Genomic DNA, 20284 nt, shown 5'->3' with positions numbered 1-20284 from the left:
AGACATTTCCCTTCAAGATACTCCTTTCCTTCCCTCCAGCCACCACTCTCAGCTCCTTGAAGATATTCTCTCTCTCTCTCATGATTTGGCTCAATGTATGCTGGATTTTATATATGTGAACTTCCAGAGGTGCTGGAGGCAAAACAGGCACAGCCAATAGGTGGAAGTTGCTTTTGTAGACAGAATAACTATCTGAATCTGAATTATATATATGTATAAAACCGGTAGCATGTATATATAATTTAAGTTGCATTTGGCTAAAAACATGCTATAGAAGGGCATCTACTAGGAAAAAGGAGGACAGGGAGGAGAGGTTGTTTTTTAAAAAAACAAAACCTGAAGAGCTCAAGGCGCAATAGGAGAAAGACTCTATGGTGTTATCGCACTGGTTCTTAGCATGTGAATCTAATTTGTTGTATTTGGCTAAAAACATATATTCTAGAAGGAGGGACTGGGCTTAAAAAACACCTTGAAGAGTTCAGTAAGTAAAAAGGAGGAGTACTCTATCATGCAATCATACTGGCCATACTGTGGCCTTTTATTGGTTTGAGGGTGATTTTGCATTATAAAATCTGCTTTGTATTAAAAATATGCAGGGACAAGGAAAGGGTGAAGCTCTATAACAAATGAAAAACATAATGGAGGAGGGAAAGGAAATTTGAACAGTGGTCGATGGTGGTGTTGTGGTCATTTTTGAAGTGCAAGAGCTGGCCATGGCAGTGCCCCGGCCATGCACCTAAGTAGAGTCCAAAAATGGTGGTCACATTGTTTGCTCATATATGTGTGTATGTATGTACATACTTATGTTGACATATTCAAGATGCTTTTGTTGTCATATAGATCCCTAAACAACTTGGGTCCTAAATATCTGTGCTGCCAGCAATTCATTGAATACTAAATGTCCTGTATTCCAACCTGCCAACATGGCAAGATGGTGATCCTGCATATGGTGTCATCACTGATGCAAAAAAAGTTCTGGAGATGTGTCTCCCTGCCACCCCAGGTTCTTGCTCCACCAAATCACTGGGCATTCACTTTATTCCCAAATAACTCTCTGCTGGTTATGTGTTAGTTATAAAGGGAGATGGGAAAGGTTTCTCTCAATATTTTATTCTGTTGCTCTCAAATATTATCTACACATAGTAAATTCCGGCACTCTGCTAGGATGGTTACACAAGCTCAAACCCAAAAATGCAGTTATTTGCAAAGTCTAAATCAGACAGGTCAGGAGGCCGTTTCCTGTCTAACCAGCTATCTGAAACTGCTGATGCTAGTTACAGGTCAGAAGGTCGTTTCCTGCCTAGCCAAAAACTGCTGTCAACTAAAAACCACTAGCAAGATGTTTCCTGCTTTGCTTCTGCTTTAAGTAATGCAAGATAAGAAGAGATACGAAGGGAATGCTTAGCTAGACACGTGTACAAGGAGGTGGGAGGGAGTGCTTGGCTTAGCAGAAAGACAGGAATGTTTAGCAAGCAATAAAATGTGTTAAGCAAGCAATATTTGCTAGCCGATTGGGGAAGTCTGGGGGTATAAGAAAGTCTGCTGAAGTGTCTTGCTTTACAGCCAGTGTATTTCTAGGAACTAACCAGCAGGCTGTCTCTGAGTACAGACCTTGACTCTGTGCTCAGATCTCAATAAACTCTTTTTCTCCAAAGAAGATTTTGCTTTCCTGGTACTTTTGTTCCCTCCGAGGTCCAGGGGATGGCGTGGCTAATGGATCCCTAGGTAAATAAGGCTTCATTTCTTTGGGGGCTCGTCCGGGATCAGCCCCCTCCCCAAATACGGACCGGAGGGCCAGGCTCAACCAAGGTGAACAAGCTCCAATCGGCGTTCGCATTTCCGGTGCACACCCTGCCAGTTTGTAGGGGGAGATTGCCACACCGTCCTGGAGCGGAGACATCTAGTTGAGGGAGAACAAGAGGACAGAACGGCGCCGAGGGGACAGGTCCGCAGCGGAGAAAGGTAAGCCCGAGGGAAAGGGCTAGGGGCCCGAGGGAAAGGGCCAGAGGCCTGATCAGCCTCACCTGGTAGTTGGCAGTAGAGTGCCCGGCAGTAAGAATGCCACCAGGAAAGGAATTGGTAAAGGTTTGGGAAAGGGAATGGGGCAGAGGGAATTGAGTGTTTTGTTGACATGTTGTGTGTCAGATACTCCAGTGACTGAATTGTTGTCAAGTGTGGGTCGGGGCCTAGCGCTCCCCTTGGCCGAGCGATTGCAGGGTTGTGCGTTTTCTGCCAGGGCGACCTCGTGCAGACCACAATCTGTATCGTGTGAACTGTGAAAGAATTTACAGCCCAGTCAGGTGCGGAGTATCTGAAAAAAAAAAAAAAAAAAAAAAAAAAAAAAAAAAAAAAAAAATAGGGTCTGGAGCAAGCCAATGTATTCCTCTGGAATGCTTTTTTAATAACTGGAAAACAGCCACGAAGAGTGATGATTCACATTGAAAAAACAGAGACTCAAAACTTTATGTGAGGTGGACTTGCCAACCCAGAGAACTGCGTGGCTTTGATTTGCAATTAATCAACCCCCTGTGGCAAATCAACCCCCTGTGGCAAAATATATTAAATGTCCACCCAGACCAGATCCCCTATATCTCTACATGGAAGACCAATGTAAAGAAAAGAATCTACCATGGCTAAAGTCTTGCTGTGACAGCAACACACAGAACAGGATTTGTACAGTGAAGCCTCTGGTGTTAGAAGACCCAGAAGATGAGGAGGGGGAGTGATTAAGCCACCACCTTACACTCCACCAACAGCCCCTCCAAACCCCCCCCCCCCCCCAGGCCAAGATCAAGAAGCACAGGGAGGTGCTGGTGTAGGGGGGAGGAGGACCTGCGAAGGAGGATAGTGAGACGGAAGAAGAGGAAGATGAGGAAGATAACGAAGAGTTTAGGAAGACACTAGATGATATGAATCAAGGAAAGAAAATGTGGACAGAAAGACAGAAAAAGAGACTAAAGGAGTTTGTAAAGCCATTTGAGGAAGAAGTTGGATGTAAGCCCCTTGTTAGTTGAGGCAGCAGAATGCTGCACCCCTGAAAAGAGGAAGAGATGGCAACGTAAGTGGGGACAGGCGGCGAAGAGAGTTATGTCTCACAGATAGTATGAGAAAACCAGGAAGGATCAGGCAACTGGAGAAATGCCCCTTCAGAGGGTTTATGATCCACCAGCCCCTGTCCCAGCTGAACAAGCGAAGGCACCACAGACCTACACGGTCCAGCATATACCCTTTTCAAGTGCAGATGTTTGTAATTGGAGAAATCAGAACCCCTCTTTTGAGGAGAATCCAGCAAAGATCGTAAAATTGTTTGAAGGGATTTTTTTTTTTTTAAACCTATAATCCCACTTATGATGATGAACAATATCTCCTGGACTCACTACTAATTACAGAAGCATTGCTTGGCCCCTGCATGAGTCAACTAGGGAATAGAGAAGGATCCTTTTATATGGGGCAGGGAACAGCAGCAGGCTTTTCAGGATCTCAAAGTGACAACAAGCCCCAGTGCTTGGCATCCAAACCCCAAGAAGCCTTTTACGCTGTTCATAGATGAAGACCAGGGGGTAGCCAAGGGAGTCTTATGCCAGAAACTGAAAAATTGGCAGCAACCCGTCGCATACTTGTCAGAGAAGCTAACCCCAACAGAACAGAGATTGCCCCCCCCCTGTATGAAAGCGATTGTGGCAGTGGCCACCCTACTCACGAAGGCAGATAAAATTCACGTTTGGACAGGACACCACCTGTGTGACTCCACATGCAGTCCCAGCCTTACTTGACATGAAAGGCACCTATTTCCTATCACAAGCGAAAATGAGGAAGTGCCAGATGCTGTTATTACATTCACGCCTGAAGTTTCAGGTTACCACAGCCCTTAACCTAGCTACCTTATTACAGGTAGGAGAAGGTGAACAAGGGAGCTGCCCACTCAGTCTTACCTGTGCCTGTAACAAAACCCACAAACCAAGTGGTTAATATAATTGGGGCCACAGGTAAATCACAAAAGGCCCCGTTTTTTGCAGTCTGTTACCTGCTGCCTAGGTGGCCAAGTAGTCCAGCACAATTTTTTGTATATACCAGAGTGTCCCATTCCTTTATTGGGCCAAGACTTGTTAACAAAATTACAAGCCCAGATTTCCTTCCAACCAATGGGGGAAGTAATGATGACAACTGGACCAGCAGGAGAGTTTTCTTTAGAAATGCCCCTGAGAGACCATTGGTGCTTGATGATGGTAAAAGAAGAGGAGGGAATCCTCCCTGTTAGCCTGCCTCATGATGTTGACCCTGGACTATGGGCGAAAGATAAAAACCAATACCCCATCCCACGACAGGCAGCTGAAGGAGTGTGGGTGCATTTGAAGCGATTGCTTCAACATGGAATCTTGAAACAATGCCAATCACAGTGAAACACCCCACTGTTGCCAGTGAAGAAGGAAGATGGTGGGTACCGCATATAGGCCCCAAAGTTCTGGAAAAGAGGAAAGGATGAACAGGACTTTGAAAAAAAACCATTGACCCAAGAAACAGGGTCTAATTGGGTGTCCATGTTGCCCTTGGCTTTGCTTAGAGTCTGTAGCCTCCCATTGAAACGTATTCACTTGTCACCCTTTTGAAGTGATGTTTGGGAGACCGGTTCCTTATGTGTGCATGCTTTCACCTATCCCTGCTCAAGATGTGGAATTGAACAATTATGTACAGTCTCTCTCTCGAGATTTTCTCTCTCAACCCAGGCCCGAACTTCTTGCATGACCAGTTTGAGCCAGGTGACGAGGTGTGGATGAGACTGGTCCCAGGCACCACTGCCGCCGTGCTGGAAGGGCCCATCTGCTCTCCACACCCACAGCTGTGAAGGTCGCTGGCACCACCCCTTGGGTCCACCACATAAGAAAGCTGCTTCAGATTGGACTGTGTCTCAGCATCCTGAAGATCCCCTCCAGTGACGACCGCCTTGCTGATATCTCTACGCACGGTGAAGAATTGGATGGGAGGGGCGCCCGCAGGCAGCGCCCCCAACGTAGACATTTGTTCTCCAGCCAATTTAGAGGCACCACCGGGACTTTTGATATTGGTACCAGAACTCACTCCAGACGATGTGGAACCACGTTACACCCTTGATGAACAGCAGTGGACCAGCCAAGAAGGAGCAACGCTCCAGGAAGGACCGGACAGCCGTGTTTTTGTGCCCCAACATCTGGCCAGCACAATTGTAAAGAATTACCACGAGTCCACCCATTTGGGAGGCCCAGCTGCTAAGGCGCACCTTGGGAGAATATTCTACCTCAACTAACTGCTGCTATAACTAACTGCTGCTATATCCCAAAATGTGCCCTGTGCGCCAACCAAGAGACTGAGAACTATCACCCTTTGAACTTCTATATGGCAGGCCAACCCCTTTCGTCCGAGGCATCCCCGCCGGTTTGGGCAGATGGGAGATCACATCACCCAAGAACAAGTGCAATCCCTGTGTTTGTTGTGTGTGTTTGCTTTCTTTCCAGGTATTCCCTCAAGCGTACACCTGCAGTCCCGTGGCAGTCTCGCTGAGCCGGTTCACCAGTCCCTCTGAGTGACAGCGTCTGGCGACCCCCTCATCCCTAACTGCAGTGAAAGTAGTCGAGGTGATCCCCTGGGTACATCACACGCATCTGAAGAAGGGTGTCTGGACTTGCAAAAGAAATCCCGCTGACCCTCTGAAGTTGATCATCACCTTGTGTCTGACGCTACCAGGAAAAAGCGTTAGGCCACGGGCAACGAGATCCTGCGACTAATCATCACAAGGACAGTTACAAAGACTTTCTCTTTTCTCTCTTATTTTCTTTATTGACTTGCTCTATGTCTTATTGCCCTGACCCTACCGAACCATACCAACCCTATTGGCCTGCTGGCCTCTGCTACGACTGGTTCGTCTTGCCGGTGGTAAGAGATGGCGTGCTCCTTGGCTATTGGAAACTGGGGTTTGATGAGATTACCGTATTGAGACACCCCACTGCCCCGTTGTGGCTCCTCTCCCACACCACTGACCAGCATGCGTGGACAGTGCTCTTACGGGAAGCTGTAGAGACGATCGAAATCTATCTAGTTCTGTACCGCTCTTGCTGTTGTGGGAGGGTAGTCAACTGTTATCTGGAAGGTAGAGCACTGTACCAACCTCATTTGATAGACCAGGTCCTACTCTTAACCCAGGTGATAGATGGGAGCCTGAGCCAGGTGTGCATTGAAATTACTAAACAAGTGCCAGTAAGAATTGCCACCCCAGGATTTCAGCTTCCATATGCTCTGGTCACTAGGGAGGCAGCACGAGAGTTCAATCCACCCAACAGGGCTAATAGAAAAATTGACCCACATAGTGGGAGCATCAGCTCACCGGTGGGCTCTCATCCTTGAGGCTCAACAGGTAGTCGGGCACAAATATCAGTGGGCTCTTCAACAATGAGCACACCCCCTGAATATTGGTGGGAGGAACCATGGAGATATTGGGTTTGGTGGGTAGGAGTGATATGTACCGCCCTTGTCATATGGATGCTCTCGTATTTCTGTTGGCATGAACGGTATCGTATTTGTGGGGAGAATAGGCCCAATAATGCTTCTATTGCTTTTCTGCTTCTGTATACCCTGCTTAATGCAATGCCTGCAACATATGATGAAAAAGATGATGTCTCGCATGATGGGACCTCGCGTGATTGCTGTAATGAGAGAATATAGACCCCTACCCCAGAACGAATCTAAGTAATAGATTGTTCAAAAGAAGAGGACGGAGTAAAGGGAGATGGGAAAGGTTTCTCTCAATATTTTATTCTGTTGCTCTCAAATATTATCTACACATAGTAAATTCCGGCACTCTGCTAGGATGGTTACACAAGCTCAAACCCAAAAATGCAGTTATTTGCAAAGTCTAAATCAGACAGGTCAGGAGGCCGTTTCCTGTCTAACCAGCTATCTGAAACTGCTGATGCTAGTTACAGGTCAGAAGGTCGTTTCCTGCCTAGCCAAAAACTGCTGTCAACTAAAAACCACTAGCAAGATGTTTCCTGCTTTGCTTCTGCTTTAAGTAATGCAAGATAAGAAGAGATACGAAGGGAATGCTTAGCTAGACACGTGTACAAGGAGGTGGGAGGGAGTGCTTGGCTTAGCAGAAAGACAGGAATGTTTAGCAAGCAATAAAATGTGTTAAGCAAGCAATATTTGCTAGCCGATTGGGGAAGTCTGGGGGTATAAGAAAGTCTGCTGAAGTGTCTTGCTTTACAGCCAGTGTATTTCTAGGAACTAACCAGCAGGCTGTCTCTGAGTACAGACCTTGACTCTGTGCTCAGATCTCAATAAACTCTTTTTCTCCAAAGAAGATTTTGCTTTCCTGGTACTTTTGTTCCCTCCGAGGTCCAGGGGATGGCGTGGCTAATGGATCCCTAGGTAAATAAGGCTTCAGTTACTGTTAAAATGCAACAGCCAATTTAGACCCTCCTTGTGGCTGGTTGTTGTTGGGGGTTTTTCTCCATCTTGGTTTATCCCCCGCCCCTCACTGCCCCCAATGGATTGTGCTCTTGCTTTCAAAGCAGAAGATTATTTAGGCACTAAATCCAGACAGGTCTATTGAAATCTGATCTGGAGTTCATTTAAACAGGATTGTCTTCGGTGTACCTTAGAGCTTAAGCCATCCTTTGCTGTCAAAATTAAATGATAGTTTAACAACCTTCAAACTGTGCAGATAAGTGCACTGTCATTTCAGATTTCTTGAAAGCACTTTTGGGGGGGAAACTGTGGACTTCATCTCAAATTAGAGTTCTTCTTTAAAGTGCTGGGAAAGCTTTTAATAACTTAACATTTATCTATGAGGTGATTCTCCTATCCCTGCACGATCCTAGACCAATTGAACCTGGAGGTGTGCACAGGGCAAATGAAGCACTGTGCCCACAATGTGCCAGCATGATGCTATGCAGGATCACAACCCCACTCAAGTCTGCAGCCGCTGTAAGCGGTACATGTCTGAAATACATTCTCTGCTACAGAGCATGGAATATACAGAGTTATGATTATTTATGTAGGGATGGGGAGTGCTTAGGGTGGTATAAAATGATAGCACATGACAGAAAATGTATTCTTTTTACCTGTTCCAAGCCTTATTTGCATTTACTGGCATATACAAATATCTGACTTTTGTCATCTGAAATGAAAACACTGAGTCACCGTGTAGCACAAGGCACCTATTAATATGCTAGTCTCATTCTGAACCAAACCGCCACACCATTTTTAGTTTGATGTAGCAACGCATGCACAGACCACAACATCTTCATAGCAAAGAGGCCTTTTCACTTTATGCATTTGACAGTTTGCATCACAGGTTGAGTTCAAAATAGCTTAACTCAGAACTCCCTATTGGATAAATCCAGCCCCATACAGCCAATATAATTTATGCATAAAGGGTTAAGACCATAGAGCAAGTTGTCCTGTCAGGTTTAGCTAGGTCCGACACCCTCACCTTAGAAGGAAAGTTTACAAAGCTATTTGTGTTCTCTCATTTCCACCATGTGAACCCTACCAGTAAGGATATCTAAGCTGGGTGCGTCATGCTTGGACCACATGGCTTTAGCAAGCCATCTTTGTGTTTCATTTTACCTATAGTCCCCCCCCCTTTCCAACCAAATTACAAAATATTAAAAACCAAGAGTCCTTCCAGTGCTTTCATCAGAGGAAAGATTGGTGCATTTTGCTACAACAGGCAGTAGGTCTTAAACTGCAGGCTGGGCCTCGAACTGCTGCTTTTCAAAATTGCTTCTGAGTGACCTCAGAGGCTGATACAGGGTCCTTGTAAGCAAGTTTAGTCATGCACAAGTCTTTGCCTGACAAACTATTTTCTTACAGCTGTGGGCACCAATGAGCTCCTTCTGGGGAAGGAAATGGGTGTGTGGATTATCTTGAGCTTGTTTATTTGGACTCTTTTATTATTATTTTTATAAGCCCTTTGTGCTGTGCAGAAATTGCCATACATTAAGCGCATAATACTTCACATTTCTGTACCACCTTTGAGCACACAAAGGGCTTTGCATACATTATTTTGTAATCCAAAAAACAACCCTGTAAGATAGGTCCGCGTTATTACCCCTCCCCCACCGCATTGTAAATTGGGAGGGAGAACTGAGGTCGAGAGAGTAGTAGCTTATTTAGGTGAAATCATGGTGAAGATGAAGTTTAAGCTGGGGACATCCGCATGCACTGTTCAGTCTCCATTTGTCAGAAGCAGTCATTGTAGTAATTACATTTATTCATTGTAAGCCTAATTGCTTACAGTTAAGTACTGAAATAGTAATACATACTACTGTTTTCAACTTCTGGAGAAACTCACCCACTTTGAAAGAGCTGATTTCTTGAGAGGTTTTCCTTCCCAGTGTCCCTTACTGTTTTTGAGGCTCTAAAGCGTAACATCCCAGCATTAATATCCAGGCTCTGCCTGAGCAGTACAGGTGATAGATTTACTTGTCTACCTTTCCTGGCAGTCTATTTATCTCCTAACCAGCTGCATCACAGTTGTCTTTGTTTTATAGTTATGAATAATGTCTTTGTGATAAGGGAACTCCAAAAGTCGGGCAAGTTTGTTTCTCTTGCACCAGACCAGCTTTTTTGGGATGGTTTAGCGGTGTGATCCTCGTTGGCTTATTGCTTCCACCCCTGATGGTCAAGTGTGTGAGTAAATTAGCAAAAGGAAAACGCATCTGCAACACATTTCAGTGATTGGCACAAGGTGTCAAGTGCTGCATTTTCCCAAAGATATGCCAAATGGGCAGAATCAGAGGTATGCCAGTCTTGTATGTGACACTACACTGAGAAAAAGAAATAACCCTGTCATGGCAGGGCTTTCTCAGTGGCTGCCCCCGCCCCCAACTCTGGAATCCCCTCCCCAGTGATGGTGTTTGCCCCCATCGCTCCAAAAGAAGTTGAAAACATTTCTGCTCACTCAAGCACTCAGTAGATAAAGATGTTTGATTTGGCAGGCGTGAAATTTTTATTTCTGACAATATTGACACGTATTTTTATTGTTTACGTTTCGCGTGTTTAACTGAGATGCTGTGTGGCTGCCTGGGTTCCTTTGGGAGGAATGGTTGGATAAAAATTGAAATAATAATAATTTAAAGGTCACAAATCATTATAAGAAACCATGGTTTCCATGTCTACAGGTTCCCCCCACCCCTCCCCCACCTTATCAACGGCACAGGATTTAATGAAATGGTGCCTTTTATGCTGTTACTTCTCTTACTGTTACATTTCCCTTATTTGTTAGGAAGGCTGCCTTGTCGAATGCCTTCAGGTATCCATCCTATGCAGGCTTACTTCAGAGTAAGGCCAACTGCACTCAGTGGGGCTTACGTCAAGTAAACATGCACATGATGAGCTTCAAAGATGGAAGAAAGGCAAGAAAAAATGCAGTATATAAAGCTGCAGTGCAAATAAAGCTGTATGCCCTAAGAGAAAGTAATCTATTTGCCCCCCTCCCTCCCAAAAAGGTACATTGCAAAATTAACATATAGATCATCCACTTGGCAGTGGCACATATGCAGGTATTCACGGGCAGAAGCATGCCATGATCGATGGGACTCTCTAGTATTTGTAGATTCTGGTAGTTTAAAAAATATTTAAAAAATTGTCGCTATATGTAACCAGAGTTTACAAGCTTGGAAGTTGGAGCTGCCTAGAGTTAAATCACCACCTTTTCTCTCTCATTCACACATCACAAGCATTGCTTAAGGGGGGGGGGGGACATTTTTCATTTCTCTTTTAATTTACATACCACCTTTTTTATATTCCTATATACAAGGCAGTTTACAAGCAGAAAAAACAACAAAATATACAACAAGGTCACAACACACAATCTGATCCAATACAAAGAATCATAGAAACATAACCATAAGATAAACAACAAAGCAATATTCACTAACCTATTAGAACAGTAATAACAACAACAACAATAATAATTTTATTATCTATACCCTGCCCATCTGGCAATAAATAATGACTGCCACAACCATCAAGCAAATTACTAAACTACAAAATAATAATACAGAATACAAATTAACTTATAACATTTAAGAACAATTTTAAACACCCCCCCCAAATAAAACAACCCCCACCCCAGTTAAACCCCATTCTCATTAAACATTAGCACAGGAGTTCGGGGGGGGGGGTATTTGTTTACAGGTTCTTCACATGCACAAGGATGGCTTTGGATTCTACTCTATGCAGAAGGTACGAGGAAGACACCTTCAGAGCCCCCTGGCGCCAGAAAATGAGGAGGGCAAGAGTGGGAGAGAGGGCTGCTGGACTTTCTCTTAGTCTCAACACTGCCCTTTACTGACTGGAGGCCTTCAAGCTTGCTTGTACCCAACAGTTTCTTCCACTCATTTCCTCAATTTGTTATTTCTGTAAAGGTTTAATACTTTCCCGCTGGACTAGGTGGTCATTTAAACTTTTTTTAAAAAGTGGTGAATATTCACATTAATAAGGCTGTTCCGTTGCTGCAACAATGCCCTGAATTTTGCAGCTTTAATTTGCTTTCTTTAAAAGCTGTGTGCTTACGTTCTCTGACATTTCTGTGCATGCTCCCCATTTTATTAAAAAGAAAGGAAGCAGCGAAACCGACGGCGTTTTTGCTTTTACCCACAAGGTTAGCCCCCAGCTCCATGAGAAGGGAACACGATGTGGTATTTTCCTGGTGCTGGGTCAGCACTGGTGCCAAAACAGCATTAAGCATTTTTTTAATTATTCTTCTCTGGACATGCCTTTAGGTATTACACTGGGGTGAGGTTACAAGAAAGAATTCATGGTACGTGGTTTAGCAGCTCAAGCCACACGAACAAAATTAGCCTGCTTTGAAAGTGTGTTTATTTACAATGAAAACCCTCCCCGCAAATAAGTCTCATTAATCATACACAAAGCAATATGTGGTTGCTGTTATTTATTATACCAACATAAATCACAAGGCACGGCCTCTGTATTAATTTGGATATACCATGTAATTCTAGAGAGAAGAAAAATGTCCTTCTTTGTACATGCTTCTCAGTTGTTTCCTCCTTCCAATCTCAATGTAAGAATTGCAGCACCAGCAAGGAAGTCCTTTTGTCTGAATTCTGACCACTGCCGTGTTCCAGGACCAGACGCAAGGAGGTAACACGTGGGACTTGTAGCAAATGTTGCCATGCCCTCTCTGAGCATACTCTGTTCCGTTTCCCACCTCCACCCCACTTTTTCTTGTAAGCATAGGAGCCAACTCCTAAGGGCCAAGGACCCTTCGGTCCCCCAATAAAATATTTGAGGGGGTCAGTCCATTCAAATGTTGTGTGTGCACCGTGTCATGTGATTGATTATGAAGTGTGGGGCTTACCAGGGTCTCCCCAATATTTTATTCCACTTAGCACCCCTGCTTGTAAGGTCAGTCAGCATTTCCTGCCCAGTGGGTTCTATTCCTTAGGGGAGAGGCTGTACCCCTTTTCTACCTCAGTTAACCTCGGGGTTCCACCAAGCCTGCTGGTCCCCCTCCCTTGTGACATTTTGGGCCCATAAAGACCCAGACTTGGAGAAGGAGTTCATTATTCGTATATGGGATTGACTGGAAGCCTGCTAGAAGCACTGTGGTCTATGATTTAACAACAAAAGACACACAAACTTGGCTTGGAAGTATGTAAGTGTAACCCTCGCCCCAGATCAGTGGGGCTGTGTAACTTACACCGGCATAGGTTCCCCCAAAAGAGGCCTGGAGCGACACAGGGCCCACACTCACCTGCCTGCTCAGTGGGCGGTGGGGAGGGGCAGTCAAAGTGGTTCAGCCATGCTGGACCTGTCCCTGAATCCCGTTTTAATTCCTGAAGCAGAGCCCCACATGGCGCTTCTTTCTTGCTGTTAACATTCAGACACCAGTTCCTGCCTTCATCCATCTTCCACCCCATGATGCGACCAGGAGCAGGTCACTTCCCCCATGGTTGGTCTGATCTCAACCGAATCCCTCTGCAACAATGGAGTGGGTCTGTTTTCAAGCTCAGCCTGGATGGAAGAAGCAACTCTGGCCCAGGACATTTTGTTGCCGGAGGCAAATGATGAAGTCCTGCTCCCTCTCCCGTTCCATCTACAGAGGCTGGCTGGACTGTCTGCCCACTCTTGCTTCATCAGTGGTGACAGGACAGCACCTTCCAAGACACCTGGCAGCTGCAGGTGGGGGCTGTGCCATTGGCACACATAGCTCTGATGCCCAACAGAGGAGAATGGCCAGGGGGCTTCGAAGGAATCTTCCACTTTGGGTGATTGTCTCACATGCCTAATGGTAAGGCTTGCCCTGGGAAGAAGGGGACCCTTGCCTCCACCCCCACACATCCCCCAAAAGCTGATTCAAAAATATACCGTATTTATCACACTGAAGCTCCTAGACCAGAAGCAACTCCCCCGTGGGAAAACATTCATCTAAAAGGGGAAGTTTTCATGAACTCAATTTTAAATTGGCCCATCCCTCCTTTATAAGGAACTATGAGGATCAAGGTCGGATCCTGCTGTTGTTACATCTGGTCACACCCTCATTTCACAAAGATGACGATGGCACATTCAGTCTCTCTCAGTTCAAAAGGGAGGGAGGTGGTTTCATGGGGTGCTTTTTCATATTCATCTGCTCCACATACTTTGTCTACTTTGTCCTGAGAAACAAACACACAAACACCTGCCACTAAAGGAAAGATTGGCCCCTGCAAAGCTCTCAGAAGTTCCAAATTAGTTTGGAACTCTTTCCCTTCCATGTTGAACGGTTTCAATAAGAAATTGATCACCTGGGTTGCAGATGTAAAATAAACTGTCAATTTAGCCACTTTTTAGTTGTTGCCATTTTTCTACTTCAATTTCCAGAGATCACGTCCTGGCTGGCTTTTTTTTGCAGGAGTGCCCTTTGGATTTAGCAATTCATAGAGTGAAAGCAGAACTGATGAACCACAAGCTCCTTGTGCTGCTGACTTTAATTAAAAATGCCATGTCTAACTCCAGCAGATGTTCCTGCGGTTGAGAGTAGACTAATAATTTAATGCTGCATAATGTGGTGCTGAGTCTGCTGCTTAGACTAAGAATGTACCAGATTTCTGTTCTTTTTTCTTTTTAAAAAGGCATCCTTTAGGGATCAAATCCCCCACCGCTCAGACTCTTAAAGTTTGCTGTTCTAATAGAGCTGAACCAATTATGGACTAAACTCAGCTTAGTAAACAGCAGTTCCAGGACTTGAAATCCCAGAGTTTGAAGAGACCAATATCACCTAGTCTGCTCCTGCAGAACATGAGCATCCCACCCACTCAGCAAATCTGGCAACTGGCAACCTCTAGAGGTCGTCCTGAATTAAAAGCACAGTGTAAGTGGGAGGCAAAACAGCTTTTCTTCCTTATTGCCCTCTTGTTTGAGCATCTTGCCTCCACCTTCTCTTACCATGAGCAGAATTCCAGTCTAGCTTGCTATATCAGGTGACGGAGGAGGAGGGGGAAGGGGAGAAAGTGGGAGAAGGTCCAGTGGCGTTGCTCCTTTCTCCTTAGCTATATGCAGAACATCTGCGCCTGGAAGCAGCGTACAGTCGCTCAGTGGAAGAGCGCACAAGTTTTGCATGCAAAAAGTCCCAGGTTCTCCAGGCAGAGCTGGGAAACATCCGTCTCTGAAAAGATGAAAGTGTTTCACAAATATGTTTTCAGTAATCCTAACAACAGTTTTAATGACTAGGCCTTATTATTATCCGCATATTGCAGATTGTGGACTTAGGTTAAGCGAGAATCATTTGCCTATTGGAAGTGATTTGCCCATTGGGCTTTTAGCTGAAGTGAGCAAGGCGGACCTTTGGTTCTTGCATACGTTGCCAGCTTATTTGCTGGTCCCTGCAGTTGTGCTTTTAATGACAACTTGATTGGCAGAAATCAGCTGGTAATGCTTTTATGGCATGGGGAAAGAAAACACCAACTAATCTCCATGCTCCAAAAGGATTATTTGCTGACTTCCTGCAAAATCAAGCCGCTATAATAATTACAGTAAAAAGAAGTAGAAAGTTATGTGTTTTCCCCCAGCCCAACATCCCTTTTCCTTACAGGCACCCCTGTAGTTTTGGGTCAATTAGTGCTGATCCAGCCACACACACACACAGGCAGGCAATGTGCCTGCTGACACCATAGGCAAAAATCAATGCAAATCGGCTTTCTCTCCCCACAACTTCTGCATAGGCTGTTCTGCATTGAATTTTGCAGGTGGCATGGGTGTTTGCATGACCTTCTTGGCATGTGCAATCTATAATTGGGAGTTGATTCAAAGCCACAGCATGAGAAGGTTGTAATAATTGTTCCTTGGAGGTTGGATTAAGTCCAGAACAAGAACTATGAAGATTGGTACAGAATGCAAGATAACAATGTTGTGAGTTTGCCGTGTGTGAGAGAGGCAATGGCCCCCTGTACGAGTCATTAAGGTAACCAACGAAGTGGCTCTGTGCCAGATGGCAAATGGGTGGGGCCCCCCTCTCTCAACAGGCAGTTAGTTAGAAGGACAAAAGGGCTTCTTAAAGGCTTGAGGTGTGTGTGAAAGAGCTAGAAGTTAGAAGCCTGTGTGAGAGAGACACGCCTGATTTCTTCTTTGAATCCAAGGCTGTGGCTATGGGAGAAGCAATACCTCCTGGGTGGTAATGCTGCAAGCCCCTCCACGGTAGGCTCAGGTTGTATATGTTAGTTGTGGGTGAACATATCAGACAACACAGCGATTCTTCAAACAGCTCTTGTTTATTCACAGGCCAGAACAGAACAGAAGGGTTCAGTCAGCCTGCTTATATAGAGCTCCAGTACATCGTAACTGTAACAACTTTCTAAAACTATCCAATCACTGAACGTCACTTTCGATCCCTTATTTGCATAACTATCTACAGTATCCCCCTGCTGGCCCAGGGTGAGAACTTCAGTACATAACAGTATATATGTGTAAATAAACCATATATCCAAAAGACACCACAGTCTCTGCTGTCCCCCTTTCTGAGGAAACTGAACTCTGGGTAAGTGCTGGAACCCCTTGCACCGCTCAGAGATTGGGGTGGTGTGCAACAATATGGTTTCAAAAAGTTTGGAGTGCTCTGCTTTCTATTGAATTAGCAGAAGTTTTGCTTCTGAGGTCAATGATGATAAGTGCTGGGAACATAAGTCATTTTATTTGTCCTCTGAAAGATTGCACTCTCCAGAGGTATCAGTGTTGTTGGTTGATTCATAATGTGAAACGATGTTGTTTTAAAAATGTTGCTCAGTATCTGATTTAACAGGAAAAACCTTTCCCTGTTCCACATGCTCAGGAAGGGGAAAGCAATTGACTTGTCAAACAGAAAGCACTTGCCTCTGTTTATCACCATCTTTCTTACTGTACCCTGTGCTGAGATATGATGAATACGGTAATAACTGTAACTTTACAGAGCAGTTGGGAACTTTCAGCAATGAATAAAATTTCAACTGGTTGAGTGTTTATATTAAAAGTGCATGACATAGGGAGCTCCCAGATGCAGAATGATGGATGGTCAATACACTTTCAATTGCATCAAGACCTACCACTAGCTGAGCGTGTGAGAGCAGTGGTGACTGCTTCTCTACACTAAGGTGTGCTTCCACCTTGCCTAAAAGAGATCTGCTTTCAAAAACACCCTCCCTGAACCCAGTTGTGCTGGATGATTTCCCTGGCTAATATCTAACCATCCGTCCTTGGAGCCTGGTCTTTCAGCACTTGCATCTCACCTCCAGATGTTCCTGGAAGACGGAGATGATCTAGAGCCATTTCAATCTGGTTTTAGGAACACAGAGTGGTATTCAACTGAGTGTTACTCAGAGTAAACCTATTGAAATTAATGGCCCTAACTTAGCCCTAACATTCATTAATGAGTCTACTCTGAGTAAAACATAGTGGACTACCACAGCCTTACACCACTGGTCCATCTAGCTCAGTATTGTCAACACTGTTTGGAAGCGATGCTTCCAGATTTCTTGCAAGAGACTTCCCAGCCCTACCCGGAGATGCAAGGGATTGGACCTGGGATCTCGAGAACTGCTGCTGGACAGACTAGCGAGATTGCCCGCTTGTGCATTAAAAGAACATATTAGTGAAGATAACATTTAAAAATCCATTGTATTGGGGGAAAGACTTGCAAAAACATGTACATTAATCAAAACTGCATGCAAAAATGTTCTTATTAGGAGAAATACGCACTAAAATGCTGATGAATTTCCACGAGGATTTAAAAAACATAAATAAATCTCAGACCTGAATTTGAGATTGGAAAAATGAGAAACAGAGAGAGCCAAAATTGACAGATCCTTCCATCCCTTTAAAAAAAGAAGACACAAATACTGGAACTATCTAACCCCCCCCCCCCCCCGAAACAAACAATCGCAGATCCAGACATCACTTCAACCCCACTGTTGGTTCACATTAAAACATTATCAAGTCTAATATAAGTGCTAGAAGTTTTGCTAGAAGTTCAAAAATAGCAAAAATGGGCGACATCTTCGAGCATATACAAAGTTCATATACATTACAATAGTCAGTCCTCTTTATAGCAGAGAGCTGGATATTTTAAGGCACTCAGGAAATATGTGCCTCACATTTCTTCTTTATTTAGATTAAACATGGGCTCCAGCAAGAGCGATTTCTTGATTCATGCGTTTGTAGGAACATGGTTATCTCTCTATATCTCACCAGTAGCAAAACTATTTTACTCATTTTCTGTCACATAACAAATTGATTTTAAAAGATGCAGGTATTGTAAAGACCAGACTTGCTTCGCCTGTGCTCTAAATACTGCATAAACCAAATTTAGGGACCTGCTTATTTTTCACTCCTTGCTTGTCTCCATCGTTTCCACTTCTGGCTGTCCAACTGTCTGAAGTAATTCACCAAGAGGACATTCCTTATATTTTTAGCATCTGCAACACCTTAACCTTATAAAATTAGAAATAATGAATCACTGGAGGCTTTTATATCACGCCTGAATGAAAATGTTGGTTACCTCTCACTAGCTGCCCTATGCTGTAGTTTGTCTTGCACAGTACCTGCTATTCTGACAAACCTTTCTACATGACAGGACTCTTCACGCGTGTACTTTACTGAGGAGGCCCCAAATATATTTTATCTGTCAGATGGGGCAACAATGTTATCGTCTGTTTTATGAGCCCATCCAGCATATAATGGCATCCAGTATGCTGCAGATGTAAACGTCTGCCTCACTACGGAGATTCATGGATCATCTGTGGGGTTTTCTTCTAGCCTCTGCTGGGTGTTCCATATCACTTGTGAATGGGCAGACCTATTGGGATGTGCACTCAGTGATAAACCTAGGTCAGCCCCTCTGTAATACTGTATACAAAGTGGACTCTCAATATCTCCTGGCCACTGCTATGATAACTCTTCCTTGTCATTTAGCAGGAAGATTAATCAGGTTTTTGTGTTCAGCTTCATGTCTTGCTAAGTTAATTGCTGAGACTCTGAAACTGTTCTTGGAAAAAAAAGCCTTAATGAATGAAATACAGCTTCATTGCAAAGTTTCAGCGGAGACAATTCTTTATACTTCAAAGGGACTCAAATATCACCTGGCTTACTAGCAGTACAGTGGTACCTCGGGTTACAGATGCTTCAGGTTACAGACTCCACTAACCCAGAAATAGTACCTCGGGTTAAGAACTTTGCTTCAGGATGAGAACAGAAATCGTGCTCCAGCAGCACAGCGGCAGCGAGAGGCCCCATTAGCTAAAGTGGTACCTCAGGTTAAGAACATTTTCAGGTTAATAACGGACCTCCAGAACAAATTAAGTTCTTAACCTGAGGTACCACTGTACATGTGAAAGGATCTAGGGGTCTTGGTGTACCACAAGCTTAACAGTGCGATGCAGCAGGAAAAAAAGCCACTGCTATTCTAGGCTGCGTCAACAGAAGTCTAGGGAAGTAATAGTCCCACTCTATTTTGCTTTGCTCAGACCACACCTGGAATACTGTGTCCAGTTTTGGGTACCATAATTTAAGAAGGATGTTGACAAGCTGCAACGTGTGCAGAGGAGGGCAACCAAGATGATCAAGGCTCTGGAAACCAAGCCTTATGAGGAACGGCTGAAGAAGCTGGGTATGTTTAGCCTGGAAAAGAGGAGACTGAGAGGAGATATGATTGCAATTTTAAAATATCTTAAGGGCTGTCACAAGGAAGATGGAGCAAGCTTGTTTTCTCCTGCTCTGGAGGGTAGGACTCAAACCAATGGTTTCATGTTACAGGAAAGCAGAATCCAACTAAACAAAGCAGTAAGAGCTGTTCAACAGTGGAACAAGTCTCCCTTGGGAGACTTGCATTGCAGGAGGTTGGACTAGATGATCCTTGGAGTCCCTTCCAACTCTACGATTCTATTATCATAGCAGTAGATATGCTCACATGGATGATATAGGGCCAACCTAGCTCTGGTACTAGAGGTGACGGGAACATGGAGAAAAATACCTGAGGTGATGGGAAGGTGTTACTCGTTCCCCACTTGCCGGCATAATAAACTGCAACCCTAACTTACATGTGAACAGGGCAGTCCCACAAAGAACAAATGCAGCCGCCCCCAACACATCTACTTTGCATCTTAGCACAGGATCTGATGGATGTTCCACAGGTATACTGCATTATTTATGTTTCAGTTCTATATTATGCTGCCACAGAAAACTGCTCGTTCCTGCATTCCTGCAATAAATAAGCAGGAAGTATTTCTGTCCTGCTGAATAGAAATCAGTGACTAAAGCATCTCTGCCATCTGGCAGGCCGGGGTATCCAAGGGCATTTCTGGATGACAGGAAAAATGTGTTTTCTTCTTATTGCAATATTAGCATTTTCAGGTATTTTAGTATTATATTGTAGGCAGCCAAGAATAAATGTACCTTTCTGATGGTAAAAAAGCCTAGGTAGTATAAATGACAAAATATAATGTTATTTTAGTGCAGTCAGTTGTCAAGGTTAACACACGAGTGGTAGCAGTGCAAAGGGCTATGGTAGAGGATTTCAACCTTTTTGAGTCCACGGCTCCCTTGACCAACTCCATTCTTTCTGTGGCACCTCTGTGGGGCTCAGGAGCCCAGTTATGTCCCCCCTTGCCTGCAGAGCTTTCAGCCTCTCACCCTTTTTTGAATTTCTCCCTTGTGGAGTGTTTCCTCAGCCCCCTCTCCTCTCCCCTCTCCTTGGGAGTCCTCCAGGCTGCTGCTGCTGCTGCCCCTAGTCTCTGAGCTGAATCTCTCCTTCGGGAAGCCTCTATTAAGCATTGCCACTCTC

Source organism: Podarcis tiliguerta (genome assembly GCF_965153285.1).
Source record: "Podarcis tiliguerta genome assembly, chromosome: 1".
In the NCBI taxonomy this organism is placed as follows: Eukaryota; Metazoa; Chordata; class Lepidosauria; order Squamata; family Lacertidae; genus Podarcis; species Podarcis tiliguerta.
The sequence above is the reverse complement of the archived record's forward strand: the minus strand, read 5'-3'. Positions refer to the sequence as shown.